Source organism: Protopterus annectens, chromosome 2.part2 (genome assembly GCF_019279795.1).
Source record: "Protopterus annectens isolate FY-2018-M chromosome 2.part2, PAN1.0, whole genome shotgun sequence".
NCBI classification, from domain to species: domain Eukaryota; kingdom Metazoa; phylum Chordata; order Ceratodontiformes; family Protopteridae; genus Protopterus; species Protopterus annectens.
The window spans coordinates 856730858-856757848 of record NC_056730.1 but is presented as its reverse complement, the minus strand read 5'-3'; positions in this window follow the sequence as shown (position 1 = coordinate 856757848).

The following is a 26991-nucleotide window of genomic DNA, read 5'->3' as shown; positions in this document are numbered from 1 at the left end:
AAAGAAAGTGCAGAACACTATTTTAAGTTTGCAATTTTTAGATGTCATTAAAGTTGACCCTAGGGGTGGTAATATAAAGAATTTGTTGGCTTATAAAGAATACTGGTGGCAGTTGTACACTGATGCTATGACTTCACCAGGTATCAACGACTATATATCAGTCAAACCAGTTTTAACGTTGCATAGCTGATTATGTCAACATGTTCATGTTGCTATTTTAACATTTGCTTTAGATACTCATTTTAATCATTTTTATGTAGTATATGTTTTACAACATTTTAATAGGTTTTTTTGTAACGTGTGTCTCTGTGTATTTAGCTAATATGCAGCTATAGCTTTAAGAGATGTGATTTTGGCGCCATTTTACATATTTAAAATGATGCATTTGGATTTCAATCTTCAGTTCTGATGAAGCTCGTGTACTACGAGTGAAAGCGCTTAACTCTTTTGTTGTTGTTTTCAATAAAACATTTTTATATGTGGATTACTACGATGCTGTAGCTGACTTCCTTTGTTGTTCTGCTGGCATGTGGTTTACTAGCGTTTTGCCTGCTGTGCTGGATTTTTGGTTGTAACAAAGACTTTAGATTAAAAGCATTTTTATATACAAAATTTGGATGTTCACCTATAACTTTAAAAAACTCCTTCATAAAGGATTTTTATTTTCCATTTTAGAACAGATATCCTTAGGCATGAGAGGGGGAAACTATAAGAACAAGGTTGAACAAAAAGAAACGTTATGGCAAATAAAGGTGGGAACATACAAATTCCTGGGGCTGAATGATGTCATCAATATCAAATGCTTTCTAAAAATCAGAAGATTAAAAATAACAAAATTCTAGTTTTAAAAATATGTACATATTTATGTTTTCTAATTTTGTGTGTGTGTGTGTGTGTGTGTGTGTGTGTGTGTGTGTGTGTGTGTGTGTGTGTGTGTGCGTGTAAATATATATATATATATATATATATATATATATATATATATATATATATATATATATATATAGTAGAGATCGGTTTTAACAGTAAAGATGAGAGGGGCATATGCTAATTACTTGTGTGCTATTTCCCTCCTGGAACTGCCTCCAGGAAGATCTCTACATGCAGACTGATTCATGAAATTGCTAGGCATTGTAGATCAACAGTATGTGTTCAGTGACCTGTCACAACCATGGTATTGGGACTGGGGGATGTCTGGAGCCACTAAACACAAGGAACTACACTAATTTGAGGGGCCATAATGGCATGGATATCAGTATGGAGATGGGAGAATACCAGACACCAGGGATAAGTCAGTAGTTAAGTACCGCAATGGCACTGACATTGGAATGTGCATTGGGGATTGGAGGTGGGGAAAAACACTAGACATTAAAGATAACTTAGCATTTAAGTGCCATAACAGCACCTCCATTAGTACAAGGATGGGGGTTGGGGAGAAACACCAACTACCACAGCAACTACAAGTGTGCCATAAGGAGAAACACCAACTACCACAGCAACTACAAGTGTGCCATAATGTCACTCAAACTATTACGGGTATCAGCAGAGGGGGAACCACAGAAGGACAGCAAGTCAGAGGGATAGTTTCAAGGACTGTGGTGTGTGTATGTTTGTGTTTGTGTATGTGTGTGTGTGTGTGTGTGTGTGTGTGTGTGTGTGTGTGTGTGTGTGTGTGTGTGTGTGTGTGTGTGTGTGTGCATTTCACTGTGTGCTTGTGTCTGTTGGAGAGTGACTATGTGGGGAGATGCCAAGGCCTACACGAGCAGCAGTTAACTACTGCTAATCTCCATATTGTGGTAGTAACTGTGGTTCATAGACAAGCAAATTAGTCAATAATGACTTTTTTTTCTCATCTCAACTAGCATGCCTCTGAATATCAAAATACCATGCAGTGGAAGCAGGCCCTTTTTAGTGCTCAGTCTAGACCCTATAATGAAATCCCAGCTATATCTCAATATATAATGAAATGGACTTTGGAAAGTGAATCTAGTTCTAAGTTTCAAGTGGTTAAGGGGCTCACATGATAAAATTTAAATATGAATGAAGAATACAGGGCTTTTCCTTATGATAAGAATGGAGAAGAAACTATTAATTTACCAAGACAAACTGCACAGTACAGTCAGACACTAACAGTTTCACAAAAGTGTCAGGCTGTATTATTGATCACTATGGAGGCCTAGTAGGACATAGGGAGAATCCTGATGAGATAACAAAGGTTATTAGCTCTTTAAATAGTATTGCACAACATGATAATAAAGCCATACCTATGCTGAAGAAAAGGCTTGAAGGAAAAACAAAAGTGCTCATTTTATATTCTGTGGAAGGAAAACTAGGAAACCCAAAAAGAAAAAGGCTTCAGTCTCAGAGAAGGAAATAATTCTTAGACAGAAGGAAATACACTGCAAACTAACTACAGAGGATGGTTCATGTGCTCATAGGGTCTATGTCAATTATTTGAATGCTTAAAATTTTGAACGTTATATGGTTGAGACCATGTGTTCGACATTTCAAGTGTTCGAAGGTTGACTTTTAACGGCGCCGTACAGTGCAGAATGGGAGAATTTCCCTTTTCTGCACTGAAATGCGGTCTCAGAGTTGGTATATTTAAGTAGGGGGGGGGTTGTGGGGGGGGGTGCAGTGTATGTTTTTCTTTTTCTTTTTTTTTTTTTTTTATTAGATATTTGAACTTCCAAATGTCGACCATATGATAGTCGACATTTTGAAAGTTCGGATATTTGACACAGACCCTGCTCATAGTATATTCTCCAACAAATTGGAAAAAAGCAGATAGCTGCTAGAACAAATAGGTGTGATGGGTATTATGCTTGCAAATAATGATTTAGTGGTCCTTCAAGAGAAGATTTGCCTGACAAATTAACCTTTTATAAAAAATAAAAGAGACAGAAAAGAGCAATATGAAATTCTTCAACCCAAGAACACACCATGTTAAAGAAGTGGAAAAAAGAATGGTTTGTGGAGGTGTATCAATACCTCTTGTGTTGCATTTTGAGATAAGACCTCACAAAAATGTGCAAGACCACTCAGATAGTGTGTAAGTATTTAAAATTATGAATAACATTCTCCTACTTGGAGAATCTATGGTTAGAGGCAGCAGGAAGTCACTAGCAGCACCAGGGCCAGCCTTAGGCCAATTAGATCAGTTTGGCCCAGTAATGCCCACTTCCTCAGGGTGTCCCACACTAGGCTTTGGTGAGGTCATTATGCTTACATGCCTAAGAGACACTGCAATCCTACTGGTAGTCATACTCCTATAGTAGTATTATTAGTAACTTTACTATAGGAGTGTTAATTGCTCACACTCCCATTGCAGTTAGTATTATTAGTAACTTTAGCTTCATGATTCTTGTCTTGCCTGAGCTGCTTCTAATGCACACAGTGTTAGCTCTTCACACTCCCATAGTAGTTAGTATTATTAGTAAGTGCAACTTCAGACCTCTTGCATGGCTCACACTGTTAGCTGTCCATACTCCCATAGTAGTTATTATTATAAGTAACTACTTCTTCATACCTCTTGTATGACAGCAAACCCTACTAAGCATAAAAAATTAGGTACTACAATGTGAGATCATTTTTGATCAATAAGAATTGTGAAAGAATATTAACATTTCAGCAATTTAGTAGAGAAATACTTGCTGCAGTCACAGATAAGACTAAAATAATCCTCAATAAGAGAAACATGAGATTTAAGTGCTGAGTGGTGGTAGGCGAATAGAAAACTGATTCACTTTGCTGAAAATGTTAAAACAGTAAAACAGCAGAAAACAACCAAAGAAACAAAATTTAAGTAATATCATTGCAGCAGTGGTAATGTAATTACAAGTATGCAGAGAAGTCAAGATACTTTGTTGCATAAATGAACACAACTATAAACAGATGCGATACAAGAATTCAGTCAGTAAAATCAATAAAATGGGTAATGAGTACCTCTGCACTTTAATCATATTATATAGTATAATGCTTCTGTGAAGAAAATATACAATATGGAGTATGTACAATTGTTGGGCATGAGATGTGAAGAAGAGTAAAGTGTGAGTCAAATGAGGGGAAGGTAGGAAAGGAGTGGGACAGAAAAATTAACATACAGTTACATTTTTTAAAAAGTATGGGGAGAACAAGGGGGAAGTGTACAGCTCCCACTTACCCAAGTTCAGGCCATCTAGGCAGTACTACAGAGTTTGGGGACATGTTTACTGCTAAGCTAGGGTGCACCCATCCTGTGACACACCATGTTGACGCTGTCCCTCAATGGCCCATCAAACACACCCCTTGCAGGTTGCTTGAGTGAGTTAAGCAGACCTTGGGAGAGGCAGTGCAGGAGATGTTGGATCAGGGGCAATCCAGCAGTCCAGCAGTTTACTTGTTTTATAACCTAATAAATTAATATACTTCTTTATTTTAATGCATGGTAATAGTATACATTCCTGTTACCTAATATGAAATGATCTTAAGTAAAATAAACAGAAAAATGGAGGGAGGGGTGACATTGTGCATGGGTTGGGGGGTGGGACAAATGAGGGGACCCACCAAAATGTTCCAAACTGGGCCACACAATTTCAGCCCTGAACAGTACTAGGCAAAGCTTCAGTCTCTGTGTCATCTTTACCTTATGTCAGATTAATTGAAAGATACTCAAAAGTACAAGTAAGTATAGCTACATTATTTTCTTTTTATTTAACAATTAACACAACAATCTGAACAAGTCAACACAGAAGTAGATTTAACACTTACGGCTACTTCAGCAGTTATACTCTTACTGTCTAAAAACCAAAAATAGCAATGAGCTTTATTGCTAATACTGTAAGTGCACGATACTAAAAAGTCTCAGCATGTAATAAGAAGACTCATCAAGTCATAAGACACCTTAATCATTAATACAGTTTGAGACTGATTATATATCTTCATTAGATTATTTCTTGTTTATAAAGCTTGAGCTAAGTTCCCCCAGACTGTAAAAATAATGTTGCTACATTTTCCGCAAACTAAGAAAGAGTGATATTTTTCCATTCCCATCTTTACGTAAGACAAATTTATGGACTACATCACTTAATATTTCTGAGCATTTATTGCAATATCCTTATTTGGTGTATCCCGTCTCCATAATCTTGGCTGGTTCCAATATCCCTTATAAACCCATCTCATTTGATGGAGTAAGAACCTAGGTGATCAAGATAAAGTGCATAGACATTCATAATGATCTCAAATGGAAAACTGGGCAGTGTTTCCTCCAAATCTGGTAAAGTACTCCAGTATAAAGCCCTCACTTTTGTCAATGTTTACTTTGGAGAATAGCTGGTAGAAATCTGTCAGGCACATATTGAAGATGGGATTTTATTTTACTTAGTAGGTCTAATAATACTTGCTCGTAAAGTTATGGAGCTTGCTTCCAGATTGACTCAATAGGGGAGTGAAAAATGTATATCTCATTTGGAGATATCTCTAGCAGTCCATTGTGGGGAGGTTGTAATCCTTATGCAGGGTAGCAAAGGGTGCAAAAATGGGGGAGAACTTAACAACTGTCTTTGATTAATTGCCATGTAGTAAATAGACCGTGTACTCTCCAACTCTTCCAATTAATCAGTGTCTCCTCTATTTTCAGGCTCTGATTGTCCCATAATGGGGCATTTTCCTCTCCAAATAATCAGTGCTGGGTAGGAGGAGAAAAGTTTTTTTAGAGCTTTACGGTCTATGTCTAGAGTGTATCACCCCCTAATATGTTTCTGGGAGGATTTTATATAACATTTCAGGGTGCTATGGGTTGAGCTCTGGAGGAGCTTCACCTCCAGGGTAAAACAGAGCATGCTGTCTGCTTTTGGCCTTTCTGTCTAATGGAAACATGCTATGGTTCTTCACCATGTGGCACGCATCAAAAGGCCAACCCCTCCTACCGTACAATACACAGTGTGAACAGGGTACATCCCTGGAGTTTTCTGCGTATGCAGACTTGATCATTAACCTTTTGATTTTCTTAACCCATTTTTCATCCCAGAGGATTATGCAAATGCCTTAAGATGTACAAAAGTTTAGGGATTACATGATACATATCGTTGATATACTGTCCCCACCAACAGAGGTGCAACTTCCTCCAAGTGTGTACTGCCATAAAAAGTTTCTCCCAAAGAGGTCTTAGACTCAGTTGACTATCATTTCATTAAAAGACACAATACTTTTGAGTTGTTTCATCGACTCATATGGCTGAAAATATGAATGTAGTTTTTGCCATATGTTGAAAATGGTAAGAACAACGTTCAACATTCAAACCAGTTAACATTTTGCTTTACAACCACCATTAAAGTGAACGGTGATTTTGCAAGAACCACTCACTTGCGTGCTTTTGCTTTTATGCATTTGGAAGGATATGGTCCACTGTTTTTACCAATCGCCCATATGATTATAAGAATTTGAAATCCCCGTAAGTGTTGTACAACAAAATTATAGTAAAGCCTTAGATTCATATAGTCACCATTTTTTTCCATAGTAATAGGCCAGTAAGATCCCTACATTTTTTTTGGAGGTGAGGTACAGCACCATTAGAGTGGCAAGTACCAGTTGCATTCTTTCAGGATATCTGCTGCTCTATTTCCTGGGAACAGCTCAGTTGTATTTAATTTACTTTTAGTCCTGATAACTCTTGGATTTCTGGCAGATGGCTTAGAGTGAGAAGGATGTCATCTCTTGGGCTCTCTGTTAAAATGAGACAGTTGTCTACAGACAGAAAAAGAGGGACCTCTGCTCCCATCAACTCTTACCCTCATATATTTGGGTCTTCATGAATCTTCCGTCATGAAGGTCACTAATGGTTTAATGCTAATAGAAAGAGGATTGAAGATAAGAGGAGGCTTGCCTGGTGCCTCTCCTTCATATAAAAGGAGGGGATAATGTTTGCTTGGTATGTATTTTTGCAATTGGAGCTTTGCGTAGTGTTTGTCCTGCTAAAATAAAGTATAGGGGAAAGCCAAATTTTTGTAAGGCCACCAATAGGTAGTCTCATGAAATAGAATTGAAGGCTGTCTCAAAATCTAACAGGACTGCTACATTAGGGTCATGATATCTTTTAACAGATGCAAATAAAGTACATGGCATGAAGGAAGTCTGTGCTGGAGCAGTATTTTAAAAATCCAACTTGCCCTTGGTGTATTATTATAAATAAAATTGTATTTAGTTTAATGGTCAGAATCCTGACATGCAATTTGGCTTCTGCATTAATTAAAGAGATTGGCCTATAATTTTCTGTGAGGTATTTTTCCTGATTTAGATAGTACTAATATAAGGGATTCTTATATCAATATCACTACTTCCCCTATCTCTTCAGCTTTGTTAAACAAAGCTGTTAATATAGGGTTTAATCAACATTTTAAAAGTTTATATAGGCCAGGACCGAGCCCACCTGGGCCAGGGACCTTTCCTGCATGAGTATCTATAATTGCCTTATTCACCTCTTGTGATGTTATAGGGCATGTTAGGATCAGGCATCAATTACTATCCACTAAAGGGAGTGGTAAGTTATCAAACTTCAAAGGAAGACTGCCAGATGAATGTTCTGGGCAAGAGTACATTGCAGCTTCACATAATGATTCATAAACATTAGCACATTCTTTATTAATTTCCATAAGATCTGTAATAAATTTACCAGAGCTGCTTCTGATGCAGTCAATCCTGGTCCAGGCCCTTCACTGTTTAAGGCTGTAAGCTAAAATTCTCCCTGGTTTATCTGCTTTTGTCAGCTCCTGTAATGCGTCTCTCCCGAGGTAGGGTTGGGACCTTTCTAATAGAGCATCCTTTGTCTGCTTTTGCAGCTGCTTGTATAGCAGAATACTCGGCTTTTCTTTAAATCTAGAATTCATCACGTGAATATAAGCAGACATGTTCTCTCTTCTAGCTCTTAAATATGTATTTTCAATAGTCTCAATAGCCTAGCCTTCCCTGCTGTACAAATATCTGTCAACAGTTAATTTAAATGTTTTCCCATCTTGTAAAAATCAGCATTTTTGCCAACAGTTTTTCTCCATAAAGTTTTCACTTCCCCACAAACAAATGCATTAGATTCAACATATTCTAAGATATATGGGTCCATTCTCCAAGTCTTAATTGTCTGAGATTTAAAAAGGCCCAAATTAAGTGAGAGTTTTACTCCCTTATGGCCAGTGAATGTACAACGCAGCACCTCCAAGGCAGCAGCTTTACTTATCATCATGTTTGAGAGTAGAAAATAATCAAGTCTGTTACTGCATTCTCCTGAGAGTGTCATGAAGGTAGATCGTGGTTCTGAAGGTAAAATGATCTCCATATGTCTCTTAGACCCATCATGTGCATCCTATGTACTAGTTCTGTTTGGGCTCTGCAATTCCTTTCTGCTATAGGGTTGTTACAGTCTTTAACAGAATTTATTGTCATGTTAAAATCACCCCATAAGAGGACATGGTCCTGCTAGGTGTTGCATGTTTCGAAGGCTGTGAAAAATTGAGCAAAAAAGTCTGGGGAACCGGTGTTTGGAACATAGAACAAGCCCAGTACTATGTAGGCCTTGGGGGTTTTCACCCACACTAGCACCCATCTTCCTTCAATGTCTATTACTTTATCTGGAATTTCCCATGCCAGTTTGGGATGGATTACAGTTTGCTGCTCCTCCCTTGTTACAGTGTTCTAATTTAGCAATAGGGCCCTTTTGGATACTTCAAAGACATCGTTGATGCCTCTTACTTATCTTTATCTCTCGTTTCAAAGCAGTATCACACTTTTGTGATTGAGACCACTTACTACGTATGTTCCTTTTTTCCTTGGATCTTAGAACTCGCACCTTCAATAAATACAGTTAATGCTGTCATTTTAATATTATGAAACTACACTGTGTAACCTTTATAGCCAAACAGTATGCATATAACAAATTTTAAATAAGAGAAGTGGGGATAACAATGTTTTAGGTTCCATACCTAGAATATAGCAATATCAGCTGCCTAAAACTACAACCAGATGTGGCTGTTTTAAGTATTGTTCTCAAAGTTAGTGAGATAATTCAAAATTGCCACAGCTTCTCCTTACAATGTAGTCAAACTACAGGGTGAGTGGAGGCATTCCCCAAACTATATTAATGTTAAAACCTTTTAATTAAAATACTTTCCCCTGGGATTCTTGCCTTTTGTTTGAGCAGAGTCTAACCTCTGGCCAGGTTGTTTATGCACTGGAGCTGTAAACAAATGATGTAATGATTTACTTACTTCCTCCAGCATCTGCTTTTTTTGGCAAATGTTGCGATGTATCTTTTGCTTGGGGTGTAGGCAAAGGTTCATTCAGCTCTATCAGGTTGTCTTCAACATCGGCTGGAAGTGGTGTGAACTTGTTGCTTACTGGACCATAATCAGCTAACGTGCTGCTACTTTGAGCACCAAATGGTCTGTGGATCGCATTTCTTTTGGCAAAGTGTCTCCACTTCAGAAGCTGCTGTTTGAGCACTCAGCCTTCACTAGTATGGCTGCAAATTTTCCAGAAAGAGTTGTTCTCTTAGTTCACTGAGGAAGAGTAACAGAAATGTTACCCTGGTCATTATCACCCATGTCCATTCTTGCACCAGTGGAGGGCTGCAATGGCCTTGAATTTAATAAAGATAAATTTGTCAAGTGTTGCATGGGGTACTGCTGCAGTAAAAACACCAGTGCATGGTCTGGCATTTCAAAGGAATGTCTCTTTTTTTGGATTTTAATGACAATATTAATATAAAAGATGCCATGCATTTATAATCTGAGTTGGTGGGAGCTTGGCTGTCTTGCAAAACTCTTATAGATGTTTTTTTTTTTTTCCCTTCTGGCTTTGTACATATCTGTTCCACTGATTAAATGCTGTAATGGTCTTTTCTTAATTAAGACTATATATTGTTAGGCCAAAACATTTTCTTGCCATTCTGGATCACATGCTGACCTGACATACTGGTGGCAACAAGCTGTAGTATCTAATTTGTCTGGCTTCTTAAATCAGTCTAATCACAATTCAAAACACGAAAAACAAACTTGTAACAAGTGGCTCGCTGAAAGCTGGAAATGCAAGCACCAAAATTGTACTAAAAGGAAAATTCCCTTAAATCCTTTTAAAATCATTACTTGTAGATTTAATATAAAATCCTTTTATTTCTACATAAAATGATGAGCATGTTCATCTTTTTACATAAAAAACTTCATCAGACAAATAATCAGGTTATCCTCATACTTAAAAAGCATTTTAGACCAATAAAAATCACTTAATGTAACCATGTGATTTTCCAAGCCTCCCAACAAGTTCAACCAAATTCATGAAACACTTTTAGATCATAGCAGTTTACAATAAGTAAATAAAACAGAAATAACATATTTACATACTGAAGTAAAAATAAAACCTGGACCCCCCAGCACAACCGGGAATATTCAGGAACTATTCTAAGGCTAACCTCCTGCTATTAAGTGAGAACATGGCAAAATTTCAATCCCCTATAAACCCTGAGAACACTTCTGCCTATGCAGAACTGTTCACAGAAACCCTGTACAAGTATGTTAATAGCTGCATAGAGGCAACTGTACCCACCATGAAGACATAAAAAACTAACTCAAAAAACAAGCCACTCTGGTGGAATTACAAAATCAGTCAGATGTACAACAGGAGGAAGAAAATCATGGGAAAAATTAGGATGTGTAGCACCCAGAAGTATAAAAGCACTCTCATCAAACTAAACAAACAACTCAGAGGACAAATAAAGTCTACCAAAGCCAAATTTGAGGTAAGTTTGGCCTCCCAGGCCAAGAACAACCACAAGGCAAGCTATGTCCGCAACCTCAAAGGCAATACACAATTGTATGTAGAGCTCATTGTAAATGAAGCCACCTATACTTAGCCAGAAGATAGAGCAAACCCCTGGCTGATAAATTCAGCTCCAATTTTACTTCTCTCTCCTCCCCCCCTCAGCCTTCCCTCAGGAAATATCATCAAATATAAATCCCCCTACTATCACTAGGGAACAGGTCCTTAATCCTCTCTCTAAGACCAAAAACACGGCATCAATGGGCCAGGACAATATTCCAGGATGCCCTCTAAATAGAATGAAACATGACCTTTCAGGGCCTCTGAAACTACTATTTAACTGTAGCTTCCAAACAGGCTTTGTGCCTCATGAATGGAGAAAGGCAACAGTCATCCCTCTGCAAAAAGGTGGCCTGTCTACAGACCCTTGAAACTACAGACCCATAAGTCTCATTAGTCTTATATGTAAATCCATGGAGAGAATTGACATGGAGATGATCAATAGAGCTATAGCAAACCTCCAGACACTGGGCCCAACCCAGTCTGGTTTCTTCAAGGACAGAACATGCCTACTCAACCTGGTGGACTTCTTTGAGAAGGTCACTAAAGCAATGGATGAAGGCAAAATTGTTCACACTGCCTAGCTTGAATTGGCCAAGGCATTTGACACAACACCCCATTCGAGCATTGTTGACAAACTCAAGAGATTAGGTACAAACCCATATGTCATCCAGTGGATAGCCAACTGGCTCACAGACAGGACCCAGGAAGTTAGAATTGGGGAGTCCACCTCTACAAAGAGGCCAGTCACAAGTGGAGTCCCTCAGGGATCAGTCCTTGGACAGCTCCTTTTTGTCATTTACTTCTCAGAAGTCAAGGCCAATGTCAGTGGTCTGTGGCTGACTAAATTTACAGATGATTGCAAATTAGGAGCTGTCGTTGAATCTTACACTGACACAAATGTTCTCCAGGAGGGGCTGACACAGACAAACAACTGGTGTCAGAGCCATGAACTAAACCTAAATGCCAATAAATCCATAACAGTATCCTTGGGAAGTTATCCATCCCTGGTAAATATTATATTGACAACACACCCCTTAGAGGTGACCTAGTAGTCAGGGACTTACGGACACACATAGATAGTAATCTAGTCCTTGATCATCACGTGTCTACAGTGGTGATGAAATCATTCTATATTGCACAACTTATACACAAAGGTATGGAATCTAAGTCCAAGGAAGTCATTGTTCCACTGTATTCTGCATTCAACAGACCTATCATTGAGTACAATGCACCCTTTGGTATGTACCTAACGAGGCATATCCAACAACTGGAACATCCACAGAGGTTCCTCACTAATAGAATACAGAGCGCAAGTAATATGTCCTATGCAGACCACCTCAAGGCTCTATCCCTGTATTCTGTCTCCTAAAGGCTTTTGAGGGAAGAACTATGCCTGGCATACAGGGCATTGTCAGACCCCACTCTGATGAACCTCCTGCATATCCACAAAACAAACAGTAGCAGAATTACCTGTTCTAAATACTTAAACCTTGTCTGTGATATAAATAGGACCTGCTGGAGAGATAGGTATGTATCCCAGAGACTACACCATCTGTGGAACAGACTCCCCATCCATGTGAAGCAGAGTTCCTCCCTAACCCAATTCAAGTGCAATTTGGACAATTGGATGGGAAACTGGAAATTCATCCCTGGTTTGGCAACTATGTCTCTAATGCAAACAGGCAACCTGTAAATGGTTCATCTCCCAGGCCCGTGCTTAAACTTATCAAGGGTACCAGAACTTGTCAGAAATTTGGGATGCATGGCTAGGCTTAAAAAGGCCCTTGTGGTTATTAGCCTAGTAAACACCTATGAACCTATGAACAAACTGTGGTATCTGATTTGTCTGGCTTTTTTACATCAGCTTGATTTTCTGTAAGTAAACAATTTTTTGATCTTTAGCTGAAACATTATTGTTAAAAACAGAAGCCATAGCATTTATAATCAACCTTTCTGAGGGCTTGGTTGTTTTAAAAAAGCTCTGGATCTTTTTTTTTCTGGTTTGCACAAATTCATTCTATTGATTGTATGCCATCCCAATCTTTGTTTAATTAAGACTATATATCACTGGGCCAAAATATTTTCCTGACCATTTTGGCTCACATGCTGACCTAATGTACTGTACATAATGAGCTGCAGTGTCTGATTTTTCTGGCTTCTTACATCAGCTTGAAATTTTCCCTACTCTCCCACCCTTTTGCTGTTGCCATTTTAAAAGCCACTGTCTCTGACTTTCACCCCTTATGATAATCTGACTAGCAAAGTCACTCCCTCCCCTTTGATTGTGATTGTAAATTGTGTAAGCTAATTAAGCACTTTTTCTACCCATTATTTTACATAGACCCATCATACTGAAAGCTCAATCAGAAAATAATTATTGCACTTGAGCTGTCCTTCTTTACCACAAATCATCATTTTCACAGAACTCCCATATGCTTAGTATCCTTGTCACACTGAGAGGGTCCTGAATAAATCCTTTGCCATCCTTGGCAGATAAAATATTTATCTTACTGCTTTGAACTTCATTTAATTGCTTTATCTGCTGATTTTTACACTTTAAATCATTGTACTCAGATATTGATTGCCAAGAACTGCACTTTCAGAAGCTTTGCTGGCAGTGTTACTGTGTAATTTGCTACTTTGTATTTTTGTTGGTACTTAATTGTTGTATTCCTACAATTTTGGCATAACTAAAGGGATTCTATACTGTTTCCTTTGTTTCAAGTGCATGTATAAAGTTAGTATGTTTGCAAGGCTTTTGCCTGATTCCCACAACATAGCAATGCTTGGTGTCCTCACCTCTGCCCTTGAAGTGATCTTCTTGCATTACATGCCATGAAGGCCCAATATAAGCACTTGCATTTAAAATTGTGCTTCCAGAATCTATTATACTGATAGCCCACTGATTTCTTTTTGTTTTATTTAAGCATTTATCTGTATTTACAGCTGAAATTACTATGTTTGCTCAAACTGTATTGCTATTGACTTGAAATTGCCTTGTCTGGACAGTTTTTGTTTAGTGATAGCATACACTCTCAAGCACTCTTTTTGTGCTTTGAGATTAGGGGGAATGGGATAGTCCATCTAGTATTAGTAAGTGGTGGCCTGGTCTAGCTGAGGTGGAAAACACAGAAGTTTACCTATAAAACTCATACTAAGACTGTAAACTGCAATTTAGTGTTGCAATGCACAAAGATAAGCTTTGAGCAGCTAGCTTGCACATCAGGTAGCACTAATACCATATCCTAGCACTATTCAACTATAGTCACTAACCCTAAGGACCACCCTAAGGGATCTCTGTAAAACCCAGTCCCCAAACCCTAATAGCCCACAATAATACAGGTCCTGCCAATATAGATATGCAATTTACAAAATGTCTCCTTAGCCAGTTTGGTAGATATGGGCATTCCCAGACAATGTAAGAATTGTCTCATGTTCATTGACAATCTTTTAATCCTTGAAAAACTCAACACAGTGTATGAGAGATGTACATACACAATTTCCTTGGAAGCAAAAATATTGCATACAAGCAAGATTGTCAAGAACACACACACACTACATTCACCACACATAGTGTCCACAAACATAGACCATCTTATGGTGAGGTACTAAAAAGCCATCTCCCCAAACTTCAAAGACCTCTTAAGCCTGTAAACAGCAATAGCTATCCTCAGCAATCTCAAAAGCATACACCAGAAGCAACACCAAATACTGCACATAAGCCTAAACTAAATGGGCCCTGAAAACAAAACTCACAAGGCAAGCAAACAATTTACCCAGGACCCTTGTCATAAGGGACTCCATTGTATGACACACAGATGCCCCACTCACCAGACTGGACAAGGAGAAGATTACAGTCATTTGCTTATCTGAAGCAAGGATCCATCAGGCTACACACTCACTCAAGTCATTGCACTACAGGTACCAGTATGATTTTGCCATAGTCCATGTGGGCGTAAATGACCTGAGACATTCCTCTCTGGATTATATGAAGAGAAACACTATGGGCCTCTCTGAATATGGGTCTCAGACTGGTGTTGTACCTTACATTAAGTAGCATTCTACCTTCACCAATGATGATGCCAAAGAATGAACATAAATGATTGACTTTAAAAATTGGCTTAGATTATGGTGTCAATCCAGGGGGGATTCAATATCTGTCAGCCTGGGAGGACATGATCAACAAACCACATTGCTTTGCCAAAGATGGCCTGCACCTGTCCCCCTGGTCTTCTAGATTTTAGCTAAAATTTTATCTACCCCATTAGAGCTTTTTTTAGGCAATGCCAAAGTGATAAACTTTCAGACATAGCAAATAAAACCCAAAGATACCTAAAGGTGTTACAGCTCAATGCTAGGATCCTAACAAAAAAACTTCACACCCTACAAGGTCTCTTCACTGTGGAGAATACAGACATCAGTGCCATTACCGAGACATGGTTTAAAGTCACAGAAAGTACTCCATCAGTGCAAGGCTGCAGTGCCTTCCACATATTTAGACCATCAGTTACACAGACAGGGACTACAGGTGCAGGTCTTTTGATTGACAGTAGCAAGAAGTATACCTCAAGGTTGTTTAAACAAGATGAGACCATGAAGTTTATCCATGTGCAAATCACCTTAGATAGAGTCCCTTAGCATATCTTAGAAAGCTATAGGTCATCATCTATGTCTCAGTAATCCCACAACTCTTATATGGCCCTATTGGAGACACTCTCCATCTACTATCCCTCTATAGACTGGGAAACATTCACTGCCTCCAACATGCAGGTGCAACATTTCCTGGACTTTATTAACCCAAATGCACTTGATCAGTTAATCCACACTTAAACCACAAGTTCAAACATACTGGCTCTTGTTCTTACCAACTAATAGGAGTACTGTCCCCCAACCCACAAACCCACCCCCGTGTTACATCCTCATTGGTAAGGTTGGATCACAAAGCTATCTCACTGAAAATAAAAATCAACTTGGAAAACACAGAAAAACCTGTTACGTGTAGAACTATTTCAGAAGCAAACTACATCCTATTAGGTGATGGTTGTCAAAATGTAACGCCCCACCCACCCTACAGCTTACAACTGCCTTATGCAGAATTATTCACAGAAACACTGCATAAACATATAAACGGCTGCATAAAGGCTGCTATACCTACCAGAAGTAAGCCAAAAACAAACCACACTGGTGGAATCCTAATCTTAAAAGGCTATATAACAAAAGAAAAAAAGTCATCCACAAAGTCAAAAAGAACAACTTTTATAATGACAAGATATCACTAATAAAACTAAATAGTAAACTAATAGGATTAATTAAATCCAGTAAGGCCAATTACAAGGTCAAGACAGCTTCTCAGGCTAAAAACAACCACAAAGCCATCTACAGCTATGTCCAAAGGTAGCATGCAGCAATGTGCACAACTGGTAGTAAACAGTAGCGCCATCAATGAGCAGCGACATAGTGAGTCTACTGGCTGAATAATTCACCTCACCCCCCCCAGCCCTTGTGAAATCCCTACCAGCATAACCCCCCAACTATCATCAGATAGCAGGTCATGGGTGTGCTCACTATGGTGAAAAACACAGCCTCAGTGGGGACAGAGAATATCCCAGGTTGTCTCCTAAATAGCCTGAAACATGACCTATCAGGACTATTTCAGTCACTTCTCAACTGCAGCCTCAAAACAGGCTGCATAACAAGTGAATGGAGGATTGCAATAGTTATCCCACTTCACAAAAGCGGACTATCAACCAACCCTAGAAACTATATAGCCATTAGTCTGACTAGTCTAACATGCAAAGCCATGAAACAAAGCATCATGGAAATGATCAGCAAAGACATTGGCAACCTACAGAACCTGGACCTATTCCAGTTTGGTTTTGTCAAAGGAAGGCCATGTCTGCTTAACCTTATAGACTTCGAGTAGGTAACTAAGGCAATGGATGAAGGGAATGTGGTGCATACCACCTACCTAGACCACTCTGGAATTGTGGCAAACTCACTGAACTAGACATAAATCCCTACAAAACTCAGATTGCCAGCTGTCTTACAGATAGGACTCAAGTCATCAGGACTAGTGAGACCACCTCCATCAAGAGGCAGATTACCAGTGGAGTCCTACAGGGCTTTGTGCTGATCCGATTCCTGTTTAAACTCTATGTCTCAGAGGTCAAGGCTAATGTCAATGGCCTCTGGGTCATCAAGTTTGCAGACAGCTGCAAATTGGGAACTATCATAGATTCTTCCATTGACACTAAAACCTTGAAAGAGGGACTAACACAGACAAATAACTAATGCTAAGCCACGTATTAAAACTCAGAGAAAAGAAGTGCGTAATAGTGCCTTTTCAGAAAATGTCTACCCAGACAAATTACTCCATTGGTAAGGCATCCCTAAGAACTGAGCTTGTCATTAGAACTCCGGGAACATATGTACACAGTAATCTGGCCTTTGACCAACACATAGCCAAGGTAGTAAGAAAATCATTCTTTGTCACCCAACTTATAAGTAAAGGTATGGCATCCAAGTACAAGTAAGTTATAGTACCACTCTTCTCATCCCTTATCAGACCCATCATTGAGTACAATGCCCACTTCAGCATGTACCTGACTAGGCATATGTAACAGTTGAAACATCCACAGAAGTTCCTCACCAAAAGAGTCCAGGTTATTAAAACACTGTCTTATACAGATCATCTTAGAGTGCTGTTTCTATGCTCACTCTCCTACAGATTGTTGAGAGGCGATCTGTGTTTGCCATATAAAGCATCCTTAGATCCAGCCCTGATGGCTCTTTTGCACTTTCACAAAATAAGCAGCACCAGAAACACTAGGTCTAGGGCTTTGAGCTGTGCTTGTAATTTAAATAGAACATGATGGTGAGTCAGATATGTGACTCAAAGGATTCCCATGCTTTAGGATAGGCTCCTCATCCATGTGAAGCAAAGTCCATCCCTAACCTTATTCAAATGTAATCTTGATCATTAGATGGAAAATAGGAAAATTCATCCCTGGGCTGGCTCCCATGTGTCTTTATAGACAAAGGCTGACACTAAACATTCCCTATCTAACATTGGATGTGTAACAATCAATTCATCTCCTGGCTGACCCCCATGTCTCTTATAGATATAGCCTGAAAGTAAACATTCCCTAACTAACATACTCTTCACATAATTTTTTATCAACCTCCTAACAAACATACCACTTCTAAAAAACATGCCCCCAAATGAATATGCACATGTTACAAGGGAACTTGATTGGGTTATGTTGCATGACTAAGCTAATAAAGAGCCTGGTGGTCATTAGTCCAGTATATACCTATGAACTTACGAAGAGTTATAGACACTTTGGTAACAGAGAGTACATTTCAGACATTTGATTCTGATAAAAATAATGGCCACAATAACATATTTCACCTGTTTCACAGAAACACAGAGAATAGCCACTGTAGTGGCAATAAAGTATTACAACTTAAAGTCACACAAATGCACACTAGTCCTGAAAACTCAAGTAATAATTTTTTAAAATGAGCACAATACAAGGGAGTAAAATGCTTTTATTCACAAACTGCCCCATCCCACCCAGCAGTTATAGCTACTGTGATAACTGTGCATACCTTAAATGAATGACTGTGATAAAAATAATAGGTACAAAATAATTGTATTTCACATTTTTACACAAACAGTAGCCACAGTAAAGTATTCCAGCTTGCTTCACAAAAATCAAATTAGTCTTGCAAATACATAATAATGATCAAGCAACAGTCCATCATTTTCATCTAAAGATAGCCCCAGATCTAGTAATTATATTTATTTTGTTGTTTGAGTACATCTCAAATTTCTGACAATAATAAAATAAAACAAAGTAAATTAATGAAAGGTCTCAGCTTCTTACCACAAGCAAATAATGGGCAGGCAAAGTTCCAAAAGCAGTGATGTGTAATGGGGAATAAAGGCCCAAAATCAAGAACAGATTTTAAATATCACTCTTATACCTAGACTGTTATGTATTAGTATGCATTTTCTAAATGATATGAACTCTGTAACTCAAATGTCTGTCATTACATGACTGTAATCCTCAACACGTTGCCAGAAAACCACACATTTCATTAGGAATAGGCCATAATTTTGAATGAAAATGAAGGACATTCTGCAAAAGCAGAACAGTTGAGAGGGATGCATTCAATTGCTCACCAGCTAATTCTCCATCCCAGTAAAGTACTCTTGCAGCTCTTAACCTTGTAGCACAAGAATTAGGGACAAACCCAAAAATAATTGAAAGGCAAAAGCATGTAAAAAAGGTCACATTTTAAATATTGCTCTTATGTATTTTGAAAGCTGCTAAAATAACAGGATATGCATTTGCATGGATTTTCTGAAGGATGTGAAGTTTGAAACTCAAAATGTTGTCATAATTTATTAACTGCAATCCAAAACAGCTTGCTAGACAACCACAAATTGCATGAGGAACTGACCAGAAATATGAGCCAAAAATCAGGGACATTCTGTGAATAAGGAATAGTTGACAGATATGCACACAGACAGCTGCCACCCACAACATACTCTCATAGTTCCTTTAGTATAGCAGTCTGGAACAAATTCAAAAGATAAGGGACAAAGACCCAATATCAAAGAAACTTTTAAATATGATCTTATATACTCAAAAAGCTGCTGGAATAACACATCTTGCATTAGCATTCACTTTCTGAAAGATACAATTTTTGATGTTAGAAACTTAAATGTCTGCAATTATTTATGACTTCATCTACAAGAAAACCAAAAATTTAATGAGGAACAGATGAAAAATAGGCAAAATCAGGCAGGGATAATTAACAGGGATTTTGGAGTCCAGCCTTTAATCACCTTCTTTAAAGGAAAAGACCAAACAATATGAGATAAAATCAAATGCAGTTGAAAATGTGTGCACTATGGATAATATATCTGGTTGCCTGCCAGGTCAAGGGGAAAATTACTTACCTCACACTCTGGCAGCTACATCCTAACATTTTTGCCCTACCTTTGTTGTGAAGTCACTGTACACCATGTTATTTACTGGGATGATAACCCCATTGCCTAGGATACATTGTAGCTGAGGATCACCTCATGACCCAATTTCTACAGATTTTTGCAGTCTGTGACTTGCCTTACATTTAGTTGATGCAGATACATGGAGATTTTTGCATAAACCTAGGTACTAACCTGTGTTCAACATACTTCAGTTTTTTCAGGAATCGTTAAAGTTCATATTCTAGAAGGAACTAGTACTAGCACTGCCCTTCTGACTTATATAGATACTGTCAGTAAAGCTAGACATAATGGCAAACTAGTATCTTCCTTATTTCTAGAGTTGTCTAAAGTCTTTGACTCAGTTTGTCAGAAAACTTCTACTTCAAATGTCCTCACTAGGTCTCTCTCAGCCCTTCCTTCTGTGGTTCAAAAGCTATTTGTCCAGTAGGTATCAGTCAATAAAATGGTACTCCTTGCTTTTTCCTTACCTCCCAGTCACCACCAGTGTACCACAAGGCTGTATCCTTGGTCCCCCCTCTTTATCATTTTCACCAACACCTTGTATACATTCACACATCAGGCCACACTAATACAGTATGCATATGATTCCACTTTCATTTGCACATCTGACAACATGGTACACCTCCTAAAGAAATACTCAGGAAGCTTTAATAGCATGCTCAACCAAAAAGGAACAACAACTACTACTTTTTTCCCCAAATCCCTGTCTCATGAAAAAACAAAATTTAAAGTCCTCTCTCTTGATAATACAACCATTGACGTCACCTCTCATAGCAAATTATTAGGAGTGATATTGGATGATAAGCTTATATTTGACCTGCATATATTCAAAATCACAAAACAAAAACTCATCAAAAACTAGGAATGCTTTACAGAGCCAAAAACTTTCTCACCAACACAACTAAAACTATACTTGTCACTACGTTATCTCCTCCCCACACTTCTGTATGGCACTCCCAATCTTGCTAAGCTCCAGACTTCACAAAAATTAAAACTTGAACAATGTTATAACAAAGTTGCTAAATTTGTGGCAAATACCCTTTTCAAAACCTACCACTATATACAACTAAAAAGTTTAGATTGGTAAGAACTGCTTCATCAACTAGCATATACACAGCTTCTTACCACCTATAAAATTATCCAGCATCCATCTGCTTGTCCAGCACTAAAATACATTCTATGCAACTATGTTCCCAGTCAGTCATTGCACTCCAGTGACCAAAAACTCGTGTGTGTCTACAGATCTGTCAAATCTGCTGGGCATTGCCTGTATTCATACAGGTTTGGTAAGGCCTGGAACTCCTTACCTGTATCCATCAGGTCAATACCCTCCTTCCCATCTTTCAAAACCACTCTGAAAGACTTACTAGCTAAAAGCTGGCTTTGTTTTTGCTCAAAACCAGGATAAACTATATCCCTAAATGTGAACAAGTACATTTCCATTCCTTATAGCTCCTTACTCTCCCTTCTTCACTTACTTCCTTACTTCTATCAAATTTTCTTTCCTGACATTCTATCTAAATATACCATACGCTTGTTTTCCCCCACTTTGTATTGCAATTCCTGTTTGTATTAGACTAACTTACCTTTATTTTCTCTACAGACTGCCTAAAATTTCTATAAATATTAAATGATTGTCATATAACTTGTATCGGTTCTTAACCAATGTTTTTTTATATTATCACTAATTTGTTATAATTATTTAAACTACAGATGTTTTTGTTTTATTTTTGAAGATTGTAAAATTATTGTTCTTAAAATGTTTTGTAATAATCTGGAGCTTTTCTCCCCAGGCCTCTGCTGAAAATGGTCTTCTACCCAGTCAAACTTTCCCAGTAATCAAATGTCAATAAATAGATCTTGACACCAAGGAGCATAAAAGCAAACAAAATACAGATTCACCTGAAACATCTCATTTTTCCATTTCATATTTCTACTACTGACTGATCCCTAAAATAATACTTTTACTGTTTAATATTTGTGGTCTTTCTGCATTGGCAAGGTACAGAATATCTGTGAACTGATTTATTTTTGCATTGCCCTCCTAAAGGTCAATGAACATAGCCAATCACCTCATCCAATAGCATAACTCTGACTGTTTACTGAAGGAGCTCCATGGGCTGTTTCTCTGATTTATGCATTATTTTAAGTAATGAAGTACAGTGTTTCCTTACTTCAAAATTAATAAAACAAAATTAAAAAAGTGGCCTGCATTGTGCTGGCATTCCTCTCCTTCTGTTATGCAGTCCCCTGGAGCTGTAGGCCCTTGGTGGCCACCTCCATCTCCCCTTTTATTATCACAATGCAGAAGAAAAGTTTGTAAGGCAGGGGTAATACACAGAGGCAACAGTTAACACTTAATGACAGCATAGACACATCTAATAGATTTTGCTCTACTAGCCTACTCAAGCATCTGGGAGAACAAGGCAGAAATAGTCTTTGAATACTGACTATCACTATATAAGATGTGTTATAGATCAAAAAAGAGCTAGGGATAGGGAAGAAGACTATGGAGTTGGAAAGCTCCTGTACCACATCAGAAAAAATGACTAGACACTTTTAGAATTGTTGCGTACTGTCTGAGTCAATTGCAACCTATGTGTGTATTCTACTGCTGTTAGAAAATGTAATTGATTGATAGATTAAGCCAGCATCATTGCTGATCTCTTTTTTTTTTCTTTTGCTCTGTCTTATATATAATCCATGGAACCAAAACGGGAAGAAAGGAAAATAGGAGGGACTGTTTACTCTGTCTACTAAGTTATTGTCGGTTTCAGAATTACACCACAATGAATTAAAACTAATAATCTGCTGTTTGTCTCATTTTATATTTTCTTTGCATTTACAAGCTCTATTATGTCTTCAGTGAAGCAGACCTCATTTTTACCCCCATAAACATGTGCCTGTCTTGCTCATAACAGTATCTGCAGAAGAATGTAAAAATGTAAAGGAAAAAATTGTTTTCTTTTTTTCTGTAAAGGAAATTTTTTTTTTCTTTTTTCTATGTCACTGATCAACATATATACAGTAACAACAACAATGCAGGAGTAAGTGGAGGCATTGTTAAAGGGTATGGAAAAGGTATGGTTTAGAAAATAATAGAAGGTAAACTAAAAATTTTAACAGGGGTGAATGTACCATCTGTGATGATAGGCGAAGGCTGCCAGCCTAGCCAGATAGAATAATTCTGTCATTTGTAAATATTAATATAAGCCACAGGCTTGTTCTCTTAAATGGGAAAAAAAATTATGTTAAATGTGGAACTACAAAAATGTAACAACAGTGCACTTTGCTGTAACAAAGCTGATAAGTCAATTATTTGATGTCAAGACTCGGAGCCAAGATGTCTAGATAAAGGCATTCTGCCTATTGTTTTGAGGGCAGAGTTAATGGCTAGAATTTGCATGTTTAATTTCTTTTATTGTTCTGGCTTCCTGACTAGTTGCAAGATCAAGGGCTATTAACCTCCGAGAGTCTGTTAGCCTAGGAACCAGAAAGAAATGATGTAATCTGAAATGAATCAGTGGTACTGTGTTATCAATTTAAGGACAGAAAGACTGAGAGCATTTATGCATTTGCCTTGAGAGCATCCAGCTCACCACTCTGCCTGTGTCTATATGTAGGTAGGATTTTAGAACTGTCTTTCCTCTTAGATATAGCTAGAAAATAGGAAGATAAGACTAGTTTGTTTTTCTGTGATGTCTGAACTTTTCTACTGTATTATTTTAAGTATTTCTCTGTGATCTCTGAACTCTTGACTAGCACTTTGTAGTAAGAAGTATTGTCTTGTGTTTTTATTAAATATTATTAAATATTTATAAACCTTTCAACTGTGGCTGTTTTGTGTAGAGATAATTTAAGCTCTAGAGTACATTGCATGTATATAATGATACTCTACCATGTCACTCCAAATAAGTCTTGACTGTTCAGTCGCACTTACCATTTGGATAATAATATTACACAGTATAATTGGACACCCTTTCATAAGAGCCTTTCAGTAGCTGATAAATATAAGCTGGTTGGTGGCAGTGATTTCTACCGTATAGTCTGGGTAAAAGGGGCACAGCTGGAGAACCTGTTCCAGCCTTGCCCAGGAGTGTCTGTGTGGTTGTATAAACTGTTATCTCAAAGTGTGTGTGTCAGCTACTTGGGCAGGGACATGAAGCACTAGTTGGACAGAGAGGGTGCTGAAGTTTTTAGCTTGCCCACTAGGCTGAGATCTGGACCCTAGAGCTGTGCCAGTGGGGGGGGGGGTCTTATTGGGGACCTGGAGAGAAAGAAAGAAACCAGCCCCAGACTGACTGTGATCTCTGTGTGCTCTTAAGGGAAATTGTACTTTACTGTGTGTGTGTATTTATTATCCTTTCCCTATATGGACGCCCCTCACTGGTGTTAGTGGTGAGTATTGAGGCTCCTTAATTGCTTGGCCAGTGCACAAGCTTCACACCATCAAATGGATTCAAGGCAATCTTCCATTTACTTGCCTATTGTAAAAAAATAAAAGTTAGCAAGCAATTAATGCAGAGTTCGTCTACATAACAAATCCTCATAAGGAGGGAAGATATAACAGTTAGGTGAAATCTTTTCTTCTTTATTTCCTCATAAACCATATCATAGGTTGTTGGTGCGCGCAATGTCATCAAATGCCTTGGTATGATCGAGCTATGCTCTATAGATGGTGTGACCACTGCCCACCGTTAAGGCACAAAATAATTATCACCCAACCCAGTTCAGCAAAGAATAACAACCTCATTTACTGTCTGAAAAGACACGTACATGGGAGACTAGGAAATCAAGGTCCTTTGCCCTCAAACTTCAGAAATCATTATTCTTTATACCTTTTTTCATTAAAAGCAACACTATTGCAAAAATCATAGAACAGCCACGAACCAACTGAAAATGAACACTACAGCAATAATTTTGCTTACTAAAATCCCCTGACTACTTATTTATGACATTCCATATTACTCACATATTCTGAATTCCATGATAGATCATTTTATTCAGAACAACGTTTATACTTTTCTAACCCTGTCAGCACTTACTAATATTAGACAGGAAATAAAGCAACATACACATTCTAAAGAACTTTTGAGATTTCATTCTGTTTATGAAAGCATATTATAAATGAAATTCATGCACTAACATTTTTAACGTTCTCTCTACTTATCAGTCTTCACACCATGGCTTGCACTGCCCTTTCAAAAAAAATCACCAGATTCATTAGGTAGGAATTATACTTAAAAAAAGCCAAACTGCTGGAGCTGTGAAGTCATATATGATTTTCATTTGTAGACTATCAGCTTTGTTTTGACCCTTTCCATGGCCTTGCAAATGAGGCTCATCAGTCTGAAAGGTATGGAATTCTCGGGGTTTGTAGTGGGGCCACCTTTATAAAAGTGGCATCACAATTGCCATGCACCAAACCTCAGGGAGAAAGCTAGTGGATAAGCACAGGTTGAATAATTGTAGGAGGGGGTCCACTAGCACATTTAGTGCTATTCAGCATGCAGCCTGATATGTTTTGTAACTTACTGACGTGACATATGTAAAGAAAGATGTGCAATCATCCTTAGTTTATGATGCCAGCCTAAGTTCATGGGAAGCCTTTGTTTCCCTAATGGTATATTTTTCAGTACCTTGGATAACCTTTTCATGTTGACCTTGATTTGTAGGTCTGTAGTTTTGCTATATGTTCTAATGAACTTTTTTTTTTTTTCCTTTTATTGTATTGTTCGTTTATGCATGTGGACCACCAGGCTAGTTTACTCTTATCCCTCCCTTTTTATTTTGTTTTGAATCAGACAGAAATATTAACTCAGGTTTTTGGTGAGTATAACATTTATTTTTATAACTACTAGTCACGTCAATATTTAGAGGTATATAGTTATACCTGAACTTACAGACTTCATCATAGAATTGTAGGATGTTTGTACATTTGAAGTTTTTGAATACTGTGAAATTTGCATTTGCTGGTTTAGTAATTTTGGATGAGGTTACCAAGTTGTGGTCAGACTTGACCTGGGAGGGGTATATCAATGGGATATCAATGTTATATTTGTAAGGACTAGGTCAAGAACTTCTTGTGTTCTAGTGGACTCTTTGACTATTTGATCCAAGGAATTATTGTTTATGAAATTAAGGAGCTCTGGAGCATAGCCTACATTTGAGGTATAAGGTTCTCAGTTTATTGATAAATAGCTAAAGTCTCCCCGGATGATGGAGCTTTTTGTGTACTGGAAGTTCATTCAGTGTGTTTATGAAATAGACATGGTTTTCCAGGGTCATCGGGGGGTCCTGTAACATGTTGTGATCTGATAGCTGCTTTTATTTAGAATGAATTGATTCTCAATATGTTTAGTCTGTGGGTATCTTAAAATCTGCCTTGAGGTGACGAGGTCTTTGACAAACATGGATATTCCACCACACTTCTCATCATGTCTAAAGGCATAGTAAGTACTAAACCCTGGTGTAGAGTGAGTGCTTTCTGCACTTTCAAATCAGGTTTCAGTAATAATTCATACGTGAATGTGCTCCAAATGCAGGAAGGCTTCAAGGTTAGCCAATTTGTTATTTAGACTGACATATTCTTAGGTGATTTCAAGGCTAATGGTCCAAAGAGGGTTTTTTAAGCCTAAACCTGTATTCCCACAGATAAATGACAGGATAACTTGCCCAAGGGCATATAGTTGTGTTTAAGTGGCAGAGCATTTACAAGCTCTGTCCAAATAGGGGATACGCATAAGTCCATGAATACATTTTATATTTACCATTCATTAGTCCAGATTATCTTCTATGGGGTGAGTGATGAACACTGATTCACTTGAATGGGAAGCCTGTTCCAAAGCAGAGACAGTCTCTGAGACACATATGTGTCTCTCCATCTTGTTTTGTTTGTTACAAATGAGGTCTAGGTCCTTGGATCGGGTATTTCTAGTACTGATATATTTGTTGATGTGCAGCGAGTCCCTCAGTACTGGATCAGATGATACCTTATAAGCCAGGTACAGATCACATCTTAGTAGTCTGTATGACACTGAGTGTAAAGATAAGCCTTTGAGGGGCTCTGCATATTCCATGTGGTTTAAACCTTGTATTCATTTTGTATGGAACCTCTGTCTACATTC